The sequence below is a fragment of the Lynx canadensis genome, chromosome X, assembly GCF_007474595.2.
Source record: "Lynx canadensis isolate LIC74 chromosome X, mLynCan4.pri.v2, whole genome shotgun sequence".
Classification (NCBI taxonomy): Eukaryota; Metazoa; Chordata; class Mammalia; order Carnivora; family Felidae; genus Lynx; species Lynx canadensis.
This window is the reverse complement of record NC_044321.2, coordinates 36,693,663-36,708,003: the sequence shown is the minus strand read 5'-3', so window position 1 is coordinate 36,708,003 and position 14,341 is coordinate 36,693,663. Positions and strand designations below refer to the sequence as shown.

At 38.5% G+C, this 14,341-nt stretch overlaps 1 long non-coding RNA gene across 1 annotated transcript in view; it reads right to left on the bottom strand.

Moving 5' to 3' along the window:
• The window catches only part of LOC115507806, a 119,474-nt gene extending 107,241 nt beyond the window's left edge, over positions 1 to 12,233 (bottom strand). Inside the window, exon 1 of the long non-coding RNA XR_003966802.1 lies at positions 12,104 to 12,233. This is a non-coding gene — a long non-coding RNA (uncharacterized LOC115507806). The remainder of the gene's footprint in view (positions 1 to 12,103) is intronic.
• Positions 12,234 to 14,341: the final 2,108 nt, after the last annotated feature.

Sequence of the window (14,341 nt, the reverse complement as noted above, 5' to 3'; positions counted from 1 at the left end):
AAAAATATAATTTATTGTCAAACTAGCTAAAATACAGTGTGTACAGCATGCTCTTGGTTTGGGAGGGGGGGTAGATTCCCATGGCTCATCGTTTACATACAACACTCAGTGCTCATGCCAACAAGTGCCCTCCTCAATGCCCATCACCCATTTTCCCCTCTCCCCCACCCCCCCCATCAACCCTCAGTTTGTTCTCTGTATTTAAGAGTCTCTTATGGTTTGCCTCCCTCCCTCTCTATAACTATTTTCCCCCTTTCCTCCCCCCATGAGCTTCTGTTAAGTTTCTCAAATTCCACATATGAGTGAAAACATATGATATCTATCTTTCTCTGCCTGACTTATTTCACTTAGCATAATACCCTCCAGTTCCAACCACGTTGCTGCAAAAGGCAGGATTTCATTCTTTCTCATTGCCAAGTAGTATTCCATTGTATATACAAAACACATCTTCTTTATCCATTTATCAGTTGATGGATATTTGGGCTCTTTCCATAATTTGGCTATTGTTGAAAGTGCTGCTATAAACATTGGGGTACATGTGCCACTATGAATCAGCACTCCTGTATCCTTTGGATAAATTCCTAGCAGTGCTATTGCTGGGTCATAGGGTAGTTCTATTTTTAATTTTTTGAGGAACCTCTACACTGTTTTCCAGAGCGGCTGCACCAGTTTGCATTCCCACCAACAGTGCAAGAGGGTTCCCATTTCTCCACATCCTTCCCAGCATCTGTTGTTTCCTGAGTTGTTAATTTTAGCCACTCTGACCAATGTGAGGTGGTATCTCACTGTGTTTTTGATCTGTATTTCCCTGATGAGAAGTGATGTTGAGCATCTTTTCATATGCCTGTTGGCCATCTGGATGCCTTCTTTGGAAAAGTGTCTATTCACGTCTTCTGCCCATTCCTTCACTAGATTATTTGTTTTTCGGGTGCGGAGTTTGGTAAGTTCTTTATAGATTTTGGATACTAACCCTTTATCCGATATGTCATTTGCAAGTATCTTTTCCCATTCCGTCGGTTGCCTTTTAGTTTTGTTGATTGTTTCCTTTGCAGTGCAGAAGCTTTTTATCTTGATGAGGTCCCAATAGTTCATTTTTGCGTTTAATTCCCTTACCTTTGGAGATGTGTCGAGCAAAAATTTGAAGCCACAGGCTACCAAGATTACATCCATGATCTTGAGGCTGCAGAGGCCTGGGGCAAGTGGGGCTTGTTAGTGCTGCCTCCTAGTGGACAAAGGGCTATTATGACTTGTTTAAAGGGCTTGTATTTGGCCTAGAATCTGGCAAGAGACTATAGAGCAAATAGGAAGCTTGCATTTCTTCCTAAAAGTGAAGTGGAAGAGACTTCTAGTCCTCGTCAAGATGGAGTAAGCCTATTGATTGTAACTAAAAACTCTGGATATATTACAAAAGCAACTATCTGAGGATTCTGAAAAGTAAACAAAAGCAGGCAGACTGGGGAGAGGAATCAAAGAAGTGACCCATATGGGGGGGGAGGGTGAGTTTCCTAAAGTTTTTTTCCCTCTTTTCTCTCATGGCTTTGACCCAAATACTGGCACTGGTTAGGGGCTATGGCAATGGCTTCATAGGCAATAAAATCTCAAAGGAAAACACTATCTTCCTAGCTGTAAGACCAAGAAAAGCAATCTATGCAAATTGATGGGGGGAAGGATAGGGGGGCAAGGCAGAAGAATCCCAGAGAAAAGGAATCTGGAGAAGATGATTTCTGAATTCTGTGTATTAACTCACACAAGATACACACACACACACACACACACTCACACCAACATTTTCCAGATGAGTTTAAAAAGATTCAGAGCCTCACAGCATAATATCAAAATTTCCAGGAAAATTACTCAATATCCCAATATTACTCAATATATAAAAAAGAAGGAAGACGTGGCCCATTTCCGAGAAAAACAGTAACCAATGAAAACCAACCCCAAGATTATTCAGATGTTGAAATCATCAAAGATGTTAAAAGAGCTATTTGTAACTATGCTCCCTGATGAAAAGGTAAACCATATTTAATGTGAATGGAAAAACAGAAGTTGACAACAGAGATATGGAAACTTTAGAACAAAGAATACAATGTCTTAAAAAATTCACTGATGGAGTGCAATAACAGAATAGAGACAAATGAAGAAAAAGGCAAGAGAACTTGAAGAGTCAATAGAAACTGTCCAATCAAAAGAACAGTCTAAAGAAAAAGATTTTTTTTAATTTTTTTTTAACGTTTATTTATTTTTGAGACAGAGAGAGACAGAGCATGAATGGGGGAGGGTCACAGAGAGAAGGAGACACAGAATCTGAAACAGGCTCCAGGCTCTGAGCTGTCAGCACAGAGCCCGATGTGGGGCTTAAACCCACGGACCGTGAGATCATGACCTGAGCCGAAGTCGGACGCTCAACCGACTGAGCCACCCAGGCGCCCCTAAAGAAGAAGATTTTAAAAAGTGAACAGACTTAGGAACCTATAAGACAATATCAAAATATCTAACATCTATGTCAATGAGTCTCAGAAGATAAGAAGGAAATTGGTGAAGTAATTTCCTAAAATGTTAAAAGTTAGATAAAATATATAAATTTACAGAATTGATGGGGTGCCTGGGTGGCGCAGTCGGTTAAGCGTCCGACTTCAGCCAGGTCACGATCTCGCGGTCCGTGAGTTCGAGCCCCGCGTCGGGCTCTGGGCTGATGGCTCAGAGCCTGGAGCCTGTTTCAGATTCTGTGTCTCCCTCTCTCTCTGCCCCTCCCCCGTTCATGCTCTGTCTCTCTCTGTCCCAAAAATAAATAAACGTTGAAAAAAAAAATTTTTTTAAATAAATAAATAAATAAATTTACAGAATTGAGAAGTTCATCAAACCCTAAACAGGATTAAAAAAATACAAAGAATATCACACCAGAGACACAATAATCACACTTCGGAAAACAAAACAAAGGAAAAAATCTTGAAAGCAGCCCGAAAAAAAAAAATGATGCATTGCATATAGGACAGTGATGATTTGAATTACCACAGATTTCTCATCAGAGACACAGGGGAACATTTTAAAGTGCTGAAAGAAAAGCATGTCAACCTAGAATTCTATACGAAGCAAATATATCTTTCAAAATGAAGGCAAAATAAAAACATTTTCAGATGAAGGAAAACTAAGAGAATTCATTGCCAGCAGACCTGCTCTAAAAGAAATGTTAAAGGAAGTTTTATAGAAGCAAAATGATACATGGGTAAAACTTAGGACATCAAAAATAAGGAAGAGCAAAGATTACAATAACGTCTGGTAGAGTTTTCAATGTGTATAGATGTAATACATATGACAAGGGCAACTTAAAGAAGGGAGGCTAATGAGATATATGGCTGTAAGGCTTCTACATTTTACTTGAAGTAGTGATATATAAGCTCTAAATTGAAAGGTTCTATACCCTAGAACAACCATAAAAATTAATGCAAACATTATGCCATAAAAGACATAATTTAAAATAGAATATTAAAGGAATTCAAAAAATTCAAAAGAAGGCAGGCAGGAAAGGGGACACAGAGGAACGGAAAAACAGAAGGAACAGAGTACCAGATAGATGATGCAAACTAATCAAAGGAAAGTTGAAGTAATTGCATTCATATTTAGAAAAAGACCCCAGAACAAGGTTAATTACCCAGGGTAAAGAGGGACATTAGTTTATTACACGAGAGTCAGTTCACCGACAGGACATAACAATCCTAAAAATTAATGCACTGTTTTTCTAAGTGTTTATTTATTTATTTTGAGAGAGAGAGAGAGAGAGAGAGAGAGAGACAGCGTGAGTGAGGGAGGGGCAGAAAGAGGGAAAGAGAGAATCCCAAGCAGGCTCTGCCCTGTCAGCACAGAGCCTGATATGGGGCTCGAACTCATGAAACTTTGAGATCATGACCTGAGCTGAGATGAAGAGTCAGATGCTCAACCGACTGAGCCACCCAGCTGCCCCAAAATGAATGCACTGTTAATACAGTTTCAAATATCTGAAACAAAAATAGATCTGAAAGGGGAAATAAACAAATTCACAGTTATACTCAGAGATTTCAACACTTCTCTCGGTAATGGATAGAATCATTAGAAAATTAGCAAGGATATTGCTAGGGACTGAATTGTATACCTCCAAAATCTATATGTTGAAGCCCTGATTCCCATTGTGACCATATTTGGACATAGAGCTTTCAGGTGGTAATTAAGGTTAGATGAGTTCATAAGGATGGACTCCTAACAAGGACTATAGGTCCTATAAAAGAGGAAAGGTCCTATAAAAGAGGAAGAGAGAAAGTTCTCTCCAAATACACTAAGGAAAGGCCATGTGGCCACACAGTGAGAAGGGGGGACACCTACAAGCCAGGAATAGAGCCCTTCTTCACCCGGCTGGCACCTTGTTCTTGGACTTTCCAGCCTGCAGAACTGGGAGAAATAAATTTCTGTTGTTTAAGCCACCTGGTCCATGATATTTTGTTATAGCAGCCCAAGCTGTTTAATACAGATACAGAAGACCTGAACTGTGCTGTCATTCAATATGACATAGTTGACATTTATAGCACACTTCACCCAACAACAGTAAAATACACATTCTTTTCTTTTCTTTCCTTTCCTTTTTTTTCTTTTCTTTTCAAATATTTATTTATTTGGGGGAAAGCTCAAGTGGGGAAAGGGCAGAGAGACCAGGACAGAGGATCCAAAGCAGGCTGTGCACTGACAGGCTAATAGCAGCGAGCCTGATGTGGGGCTGGAACTCACAAACTGTGGGATAATGACCTGAGCCGAAGTGGGATGCTCAACCGCCTGAGCCACCCAGGTGCCCTGGCACATTCTTTTCAAGTGCACGTGGAGTATTCATCAACACAGATCACATCTTGGATCAAAAAACAAAGCCTAACAAAATATGATCGAGTGAAATTGTACAAAGTACGTTATCTGACCAAAATAGAATTGAACGAGAAGTGAATAACCTCATAAGTGACATTCTTCAAAATAATTCATGGGTAGAAAACATTTTGAATTGAAAGAAAATAAAATATGACATATCAAAATGTGTGGCATGTAGTTGAAGCAATGTTTAGAAGGAAATTTACATTAAAATGCTTATAAGAAGATGGGTCTCAAATTAATGATCCCAGCTTCAAGCTTAAGAAACAAGAAAAAAAAATTAAATCCAAAGCAACAGAAGAAAGGAAACAATAAATTTAATATCATAAATCAATGAAACTGAAAACAGAAGAACAAAAGAAAAAATCAATGAAACCATTGCAAGAAATGTTGAAGAATTCTTTGGAAAGAAGGAAAATTATATAGGTCAGAAACATTGCATGAAGAAAAAAAGAGCATTAGAAAAGGGATTAATGCAAAAAAGAAAAGAAAAGAAAATGGATTAATGAAGGTAAAGATAAAAAGTAGTTGTCTATACATGTGCGGGTCCATTTCCTGAATCATTCTTCTATTCCATTTGTTGATGTTGGTGTCAATACCACATTGACTGGATTACTGTAGCCTTTTGATAAGTCTTGAAATTTGGTAGTATTAGTACTCCAAGTTTGATCTTTTTCAAACCTGTTTTGGTTATTCTGGGTCCACATTTCTATTTGGATTATGGAACCAGTTTATCAACATCTACAAAAATCCCACTAGGATTTTAATTTGGATCGCGTTGAATCTATGAATCAATTTGGAAAGAATTGATATCTTACCAATATGGAGTCTTAACCTATGAACATAGTATGCCTCTCCATTTATTTAGTTCCTTTTAAATTTCTCATAGCAATGTTTTTGAAGTTTTCAGTACACAGGCTGTAGTTGGCAGAGTTCTAAGATGGCCTCAAGTTTAGCACCTCCTGGTCTACATGCCCTATATAACTTCCTCCTTTTGGGAGTGGGATTTCACTCCTGTAATTAGATTACTGATTGGTTGATTTTGAGTTAATAAAAAGGGAAATTATTTTGGGTGGGCCTGACTTAATTAAGGGAGTTCTAAAAAAGAAAAAAAAGAAGCACCAGAGAGAGAGTTTCTTACTGGCTTCAAAGAAGATGAAAGCTTCCATGAATTCTACAGCTGTGAGGAACTGTCTGTAAGCTGAATGAACTTGTAACAGGTTTTCAAGCATCAGATGAGACCACAAGCCCAGCTGACACCTACTATGCCTAAACAAAGTATTCAACTAAGCTTTGTCCAAACTCCACAAAAACTGAGAGATAATAAAGGGATGTTTTCTGAATTACAAAAATATCGATAAAACCAAAAGCTGATTCTTTAAGAAGTAGGGATCAAGCCTACATACTGGGTTTTTTGAGGGGACGGGTAGAAGTAGGAAAGGAGATGTATAAAGAGCATTCCTTGACTCTGTGTTCTGTTACTAGCTTTGGTAAGTTTTCCAATATCTTTGGATCCAAATTTCTTAATTTCTCAAATATTTGCTGGGCCCACCTTTTAAAATGAGATAACATCGATGTAGATGGTTTGAATATAGCAATGCTTTACAAATCCAAGGTATTATTAATGTCTATTATTAATGTGCTTGCACATAACAAAGAAGTCTGAAGAATAAGGTTATCAAAATGAATTCAATTAATCTCTGTTTGGAGGGCGGCACAGATTTATCTATTAATTGCATAAATTATCACAGTGAATTCAAAACTATCTAACTCCCAAGTAAGCTTTGGTGATTTTCACTTATCCATTTAACAAAATTCTAAAAAGAACTCAGACCCTACTTACCATAAAATTATACTTGAATTGGACACTATTGAAATCAATTCAGAAGCCACCTTGAAATAAAAATGAAAAGTAGACAGACCACTGTGACAATGAGGGTAAAAAGGTGTCAGTGAGGCCCTCCTTTCCTGTCTTCCCGAGTTTAAAATATCTATACCTCTGCGGAGTTCAAAGGAAAGAGAGTTTTATTTTTCTTCCTTTTCAGTAGTGGTTGGTGATATCTGAAACCGTAAACAGTTCCCCAGATGACTGCCCTGCAGTCATGGGCAAAGAAAGACAAACACAAAGAATGTTTCCTGGGACTGAGGTCATCAAGTGCTAGGCTTTGTCAAGAGGGAAGCACTTCAGAAGAAATAAGGGGATTGGTAGATTCTCTGAGATGACAGTAAGGCAGTCAAGGAAAAGACTGCTGATGGGAACAAAGGTCCCAGGAAGGTCGGGGATAAAAGAGTAGATGTGTGTGCCATCTGTACGGAAAAGTTTTGCTTAGTAAAAGATGACAAATGAGCAGTGTTTGTGCTGACACCCAGCAAGGCTTAGCAAGAAATAAAGCCCACAGTCCGCAGCAAATACACTTACCGAAAGCCTAGACTACTATCAACAGTGCACTCTAATGTTAGAGATGACTTCTGTATAAACATCACGGTCAGAAATGTCACCTTGTCTAGTAAGCCCATACATTTGGGATTGTCTAATTCATCACTGAATACTGAGGTAAAATTCAAATATTTTATGGAAGTTCTCAGTTCTAATTGATTGTCTTAATAGAGCCAAAAAGTGAAATCAACTGTATTTTCGACATGATAATAGAGTCTTAGAATCCTAAAAGACTACTCATGAACTTTGATGCAGATTGGTAAACTTTGAAGAAATGAAGACACTGCTTTTTTTCCTCTGTGTTCTATTCTTTATATTTATTTGGAAGAATTAAGCCTGCTTATCATGATTTTGTGATGCCTGTAGTCATCATATCACCAACCTTCAACTAATAATGCATAGTCTATCTTGTTTCATACCCTGCCTCACTCATTGTCCTCTCCATTGCATGATACTGTCTTATTTTGAAGTGAATCTGAGATTTTTTTTCTATCATACCACCTGCAAAATATCTCAGTGTTTACCAGAAAAAAGATAATACCAATATCATGTGTAAAAATTAACAACAATTTCTTAATATCATCAGCCAATATTCAAATTTCTCTGTCTCATATTTGTATATTTGCAGTGTGTTGATGGAATCAGAATCCAAATAAGATCTATATGGAGAAGTTGGTTTACTTCTTTTAGTTCTCCAAACTTTTTTTCTTGCAATGTTTTTGTTGAATTACTAAGTAATGTGCCCCATATTATTTTCCAGTCTAGATTTTGCTCATTGTGTCTCATGATGTTATTTACCTGTCTCCTATATTTCCTGAAAATGTTCCTCTGTCCTCTGTATTTCTTATAAATTGGTAATTAAAGCTAAAGTCTTGATGATATTCAGTTACAATTCTTTGGCCATAATCCTTAATAGGTGGTGTTGTAATCACCCATTAGAAGGCCAAAAAAGGCTGGTGTTCTCTCTTTTCGCATTGTTAGTAGTCATTAATGATCAATGTCAGTATTTCGTTAGAGGTTGCAAGAGTAGTGTTATAATTCTATCATTCCTCCTTCAATTACTAGCTAATATGTTTCTCTAAAGAGGAATTTGCTCTTATCAATTATTTGATTATCACCATGTGCCTTTCATGTAAAGAAGACAAGACAAAAGCAGGATTTTTTCCCATTATATTCTGGTTTTCAAAATATCTTGTTGCTTCTCTAATACATCCAAAAGAAATCCAAAGGTGACCAATGACTTTTGTGGGGTTTTTAATCAGAATGAGCACATGGATTACACATATATAAATGTTTTGATCTATTGCAATTGCAATTCTTATTGATGATCAAATCGTCCCTCCTCAAGTGGATTTTGTGTCCTTTTAAGAAGCCCACAATGGTCATTGAAAGTTTCCTTGATTCCTAGTATAACAGGATGTTTTGGGCTTATCTGGTACATTTTCTGCCCCAGTTCTGGCAGCAGCTATTTTCCCAGGGAGCCCAGGTTCCTTTTAATGGAAAATGGTACTTGACCATAAAACCTGGACACCAAGGATGTTCATTGCTACTGGGTTGATCATTGTTTTTAGAACTTTTCATGTTCAAAACTAGAAAATGGGTTTTTTAAACATGAAAAACAATACAAGTGTATACTAATATTTCCATTTCAAATTCAAAAATATAAGATTTTTACTTAATCTTATCTATATTATGTCTGTATTTCCTTTTTTCCATGCTGAAAATACTGATCCCAAACATTGCCAATATAAGTACACATTTGCTTTGTCCCACCCTCACACACAACAATGTCAACATTACAACACCAACATGACCAAAATATTCTTACAGTTCTTTCTGTCCTTCCCATGTATTCTTCTAGGAATGTAAAGTCAAATTACTATGTTGAATTGAAATCACATGGAACAGTTCCTCTCTGTATGTTTATCTAAAAACTTGTCACATAGTTTGTTTTAGATGTTTCACATCATTTTTTTTATTGTTAGAGATTGCTTTTCAAACTTAATTTTGTATTATAATTACATAAAATAATTACACATTCCCAAATTCAAATCTACAAAACAAGGTATATTCAGAGAAGTCCCACTTCTATCCCTTCCCTTTCATCTTATTTTCTTGTTTCTGACTCCTTCCCCACTGGTAATCTCTTTTTTAAAATTTTTTAGCTTTAGGCTTATTCTTTCCTTTTTTTTAAATGTTTATTTATTTTTGAGAGAGAGAGACAGAGTGAGTGGAGGAGGGGCAGAGAGAGAAGGAGACACAGAACCCAAAGCAGGCTTCAGGCTCTGAGATATTAGCATAGAGCCCAATGCAGGCCTTGAACTCATGAACTGTGAGATCATGATCTGAGCCGAAGTCGGACTCCTAACCGACTAAGCCAACCAGGTGCCCCTTATTCTTCCTTTTTAATGAAAGTAAATACACATATTATATATGAATACATATATTTATTCATAACCCCCTTTCTTAAATAAAAAACATACACACTTTTCTCCACTTTGCTTTTTTTACATAATATATGCTGAAAACCACTCCTAGCAATATATAGAATTATAATTCACTCCTCTTTATAGCTACATAGTACTCCTGTGTGTAGATGTGCGAACACTTGTCAGTCTCCCATTGGTGGAATTCAGGTTGCTTCCAATCTTTTGCTGCAATGTACTGTACCGACCAACCTGGCATATGTCTTCCTGTAGTTTTTGCCATTATATCTTTGGGACAGATTCGTAGAAGTGGGATTAATAATTCAAAGAGTAAATGCATATGTAATTTTGTTAGAAATGACCCAATTCTCCTACACAGGTACCATTTTGCATCCCACCAGCAATGTATGAGAGCAGGCACATGCACGTTGTATGGTAAAATTTGTACTAGTTTCCGAGCACAAAGGAAGACAAGAACTCCCTCCTGAGTTGGGTTTGTGGTTGGAAAATAATCCCCCTTGTCCTCCTACAATCCAGTTAGTTTAATACATTCTATTGGCAGTCTCTGAAAATTACCCACAATGCCAATAAATTGATCTTTTTGGTTCTGTACACAAAGAGCAGTGGGAACTAATTATTTCAAGGGGCTGGAATTGGCCTACCTTGGACCTTCCTGGTGGGACAGGATATGATGCTAGCTGCACAAGCTGCACACAACTTCAATGGCCAGACTCTGACAGGGCAGAAGCCTAGCAAGCATGCTCTTAGAATGATCATACCAAATAACGGGAGCTGCAGATACACCCAAACAATAAAATAATCAGCTTTGAATGTCCTCGTCTTTATGTCACTCCCCAGCTGGGAAACCTGCTGGGGATCCTTCCCATCTGTGTTGTGGAATGCAGGCTTGTCAGCCCTGTGTCCAGGCCCTCCAAACAAATCAGCTTCCAGTCTGTTCTCCCCCGCGTGGCTCCTCTGCTGTTGCCAAGTGGAGCTGCTCGCCATTCCTTACACTTGTAAAGAATTTTTCTGCCTCTGTGCATGTGAGTATAGCATTCCCTGCTCTAAGGATGAACCCCAGAGCTCGGCCACCCTACTCCGTTCATCTCCCCACAAAACCAGCCAGTGCCAGAAGCCAGGGTAACCCATTCTGCCCTCAGCAGCTGTTTCATGAACTGCTGGTCACTTGAGGACCCATGTCCTTCTATATCCACCAAAAGCTCTAAACCAATTAGCATCCAGTTCTGCACGTGGCATGGGATTAATACGTGTTGGAAGCCTGACTACCTAGCACTTAAGTTTATGGCCAAAGACATATCAATCTTGGAGATAAATCTTAAACTGCAGAATTGGATTTGTCATTCTCTCTGGCAAGAGTAGCAAATGAAAGATACTCATTCACACACATGGGAGAGCATGTCTCCACACACTGTGAAGCCAGACTGAAAATACGAGGCTACAAAAAGCTCTTTAAACAAAGCACCAATAGGAAAAATAATAAATCTCACCGTGAATACAACAGGCACACTCAATTAAGCACCATCAAGTTCACAGGGTGACAGCTTATTTTAAAAAGGAAAATTCAAAGCTGTATAACCAATATAATAATTTATATCAAAGATTTATATACATATATAAGATTTACATATACACATATTTATAAAAATATATAGATATAAATGCAAGCAGTATTCCTGAGTAGTGTGTTTACAGGTTTTTTTTTAAAAAAATTTTAATGTTTATTTATTTTTGAGAGAGAGAGAGAGAGAGAGAGAGAGACAGAGCATGAGTGGGGGCGGGGGGCAGAGAAGAGGGAGACACAGAATCCGAAGCAGGATTCGGGCTCTGAGCCCCACATGGGGCTCAAACTCACGAACCCTGAGATCATGACCTGAGCCGAAGTTGGACACTTAACGGACTGAGTCACCCAGGTGCCCCCACAGGTTTTAAATTTTTCCTTATTTACAGTTTTTCAGTATACAGTGCACTTTTGTAATAAGCATGCATTACTTTCATGGCAAGAAAAAAAAAAAACCTAAAACATAAAATATTTACCCAGCATTTGTGTGTCACATACATTTCAGATACATAGATATCATGTGGAAATTTGAACTTGGTCAGCACCTAACACGTCCAAAGACAGAAAGGGGGCTTTGGAAAGGAAAGATTCTAAAAACAACTCAAAAGCAATCGCTGTTTTAATCTTGAGCCAATATTTGAATAGGCATCACTTATAGTCATAATTTTTGAAGATCAAAGCAGCCTTCCCATCCCCATAGTCAAAGCAAAGAGAAGAGACAAACTTGCTGAATCCACATTTTAAATACACATGGAGACTGAGCATGTGGTGTCTTACCTCATCTGTAATAGACAGTATGTTGTTGCCTCGAAGAAAGATGAAGGCCTAGAAGTGTCAGGCACAGAAGTGCAAGGTCAAGCTTCAATCTCCTGCCTCAGGAGATGTATTGCCATGCACCTCCATCCAAAATCAACTGAATGATCCTGGTGTGGTTCTACAAGTCAAGAAAAGGGAACAACACACATCAGGAGTGGGCCTTTTTGAAGAATAAATGGACCTTCCCTCTGAAGCTGATAAAGTGGTAATGGTGGGAGGCAGTGGGAATTATAGCGGCTTCAGGACTCTAGTCGGGTGCTTTTAATGAGTCGCCCTGAGCAGACATACCTAATCAGCCTCCACTATCCATTCTGCTACTGCCCACATCTTTGCAAATTGGTTCTTGTTTTTATGCCTTAATAAGCTGGAAACACTAGAAATCCTTTTCCATTTTTAATTTTTCAAAACCTACCTAGCCATATGTCATTTCTAAAGACAACCCTTTCTTGCTCGGGTTGTTAGCTGTGTTAGCAAAGACAGAGACAGCTGAGGGGCCTCCCGTTTTTCTCCTCTCCTCCTTCCACTGCATTCCATTTCATGGCTTGGTCATCCACATGGATAGGTAGAAAACTTGATAGGTGAATCCAACATAGTTATAGTTCCTCCTTCTCATGAAAAGGGAAAATGGTCCCTCAAACTAAACCTTACTCCCCCCCCCCGCACCACATTCCTAATAGATTTAGGCTGCATCTACTCCTAAAACTAATGTGGGGGTAATTTGTAACTTTTTAAGATTCTAAGAAACTGCTTCCTCTCCTTCATCTCTCATTCTCACTATACTAGTCAGCTATTGCTACAATAATTGTGTGTAACACACAAGCCCCAACTGCAATAAAACTGCATGGATTTATTTCTTGCTCACAGTCTGTGGGTTGACTGTGGCTCTGCTGGGATAAGCTGGCATTTGCTGGTAGTTGCTCTAACTATGGGTTGGGTTCTCATTCTGGTAGTGAAGGGACTTCCTGAGTGAACCAATCTAGCACCCCATAATGCTTCTCTCTAAAAGAAACCCCATTTTCCTCCAATGGCAACATCCAAGATGAGTACTGGGTCTTATTTTGTTCTTGTAATATCTTATTGGAAGATGCAAGAAGTAATCAATAGCTTGATTTTTTTTTCTACCAAATCCTTTCATCCCAAAGCTCTGGAAGGTATGTTATTTAATGGGGAAATGACAAATGTTTCACTCTGGCATGTCAATGATAGAAAACCCAAGCTTCCTTCTGTCTTACCTCCTACACTCAGCCAATTCCATAGCTTAAGATTTGTTACTTGATGGAGCCCACTTCTGGTAACAAACCCTATAACTGTTAGGGTTTTTAAGCTGCATAAAATTGAAAGGGTTTTTAAGCTGTCCCAAAATATCTGTGACAATAATAAAGTATACTGGCAACCAAAACTAAATTCCAGCCGTAGAAAAGGCTTTAGGGTTAACTGACCAAGGATCTCATCAAGGACACAGATTGTTTCCATCGTTCCATTTTGACACCAACACTGGCAGTTTCATCCTAAAGGCCGATTCCCTTCAGGGCTGTAGGATGCCCCTTATAGCAACTCGGGCTAAATGGCTACTCATTTATATACAGTAAGAGGCTGGCTTCCTGTAGCTATGCTTCATAACAAGACAGCTGCATTTCCAAAAACTCTGAGAAAAGTTCTTCTTGTTTCCCATTGAACCAAACTGATTTGGGCCAGACTGTCTGCAAACTAAGGCAGAAAGGACTAGATTAGACTAATCAGAACCCCAAGATATGGTCTCAGCCAGCTTCCCCTGAGGCACAGGGGCTATGTGTGGGAGTGAATGACCCTTGGATAAAAGAGATTTGTTTAGAAATGGATAAGGAGATGGTGGATGCCAAGATGACAGCCAACATTTCCCATTACATTTGGTTCAGATTCTAGGAGGTGGGTACCTTGGGTGGAGGATAGGATCATTCTGCTCACCAGAGAAGACTATTTCCCACTGGAATGTAATACATTGGCATTTCAGTTACACCTTGGTCTCTTGTGATTTATTTTTAATCAACTCCCTTGGATTAGAACCATGTCTGTCAAGGCTAAGGGCCAAACCCAATCACTGGATCAAGTTACTTTCACTCAGGTTTAAGTTTTTACTCACTATTATGACCTCTTTAGTCTATATCACTATGAATTGAGTTAATCTGAATAAGAAGAAAAAGAAAATGCAGCCATTATGAT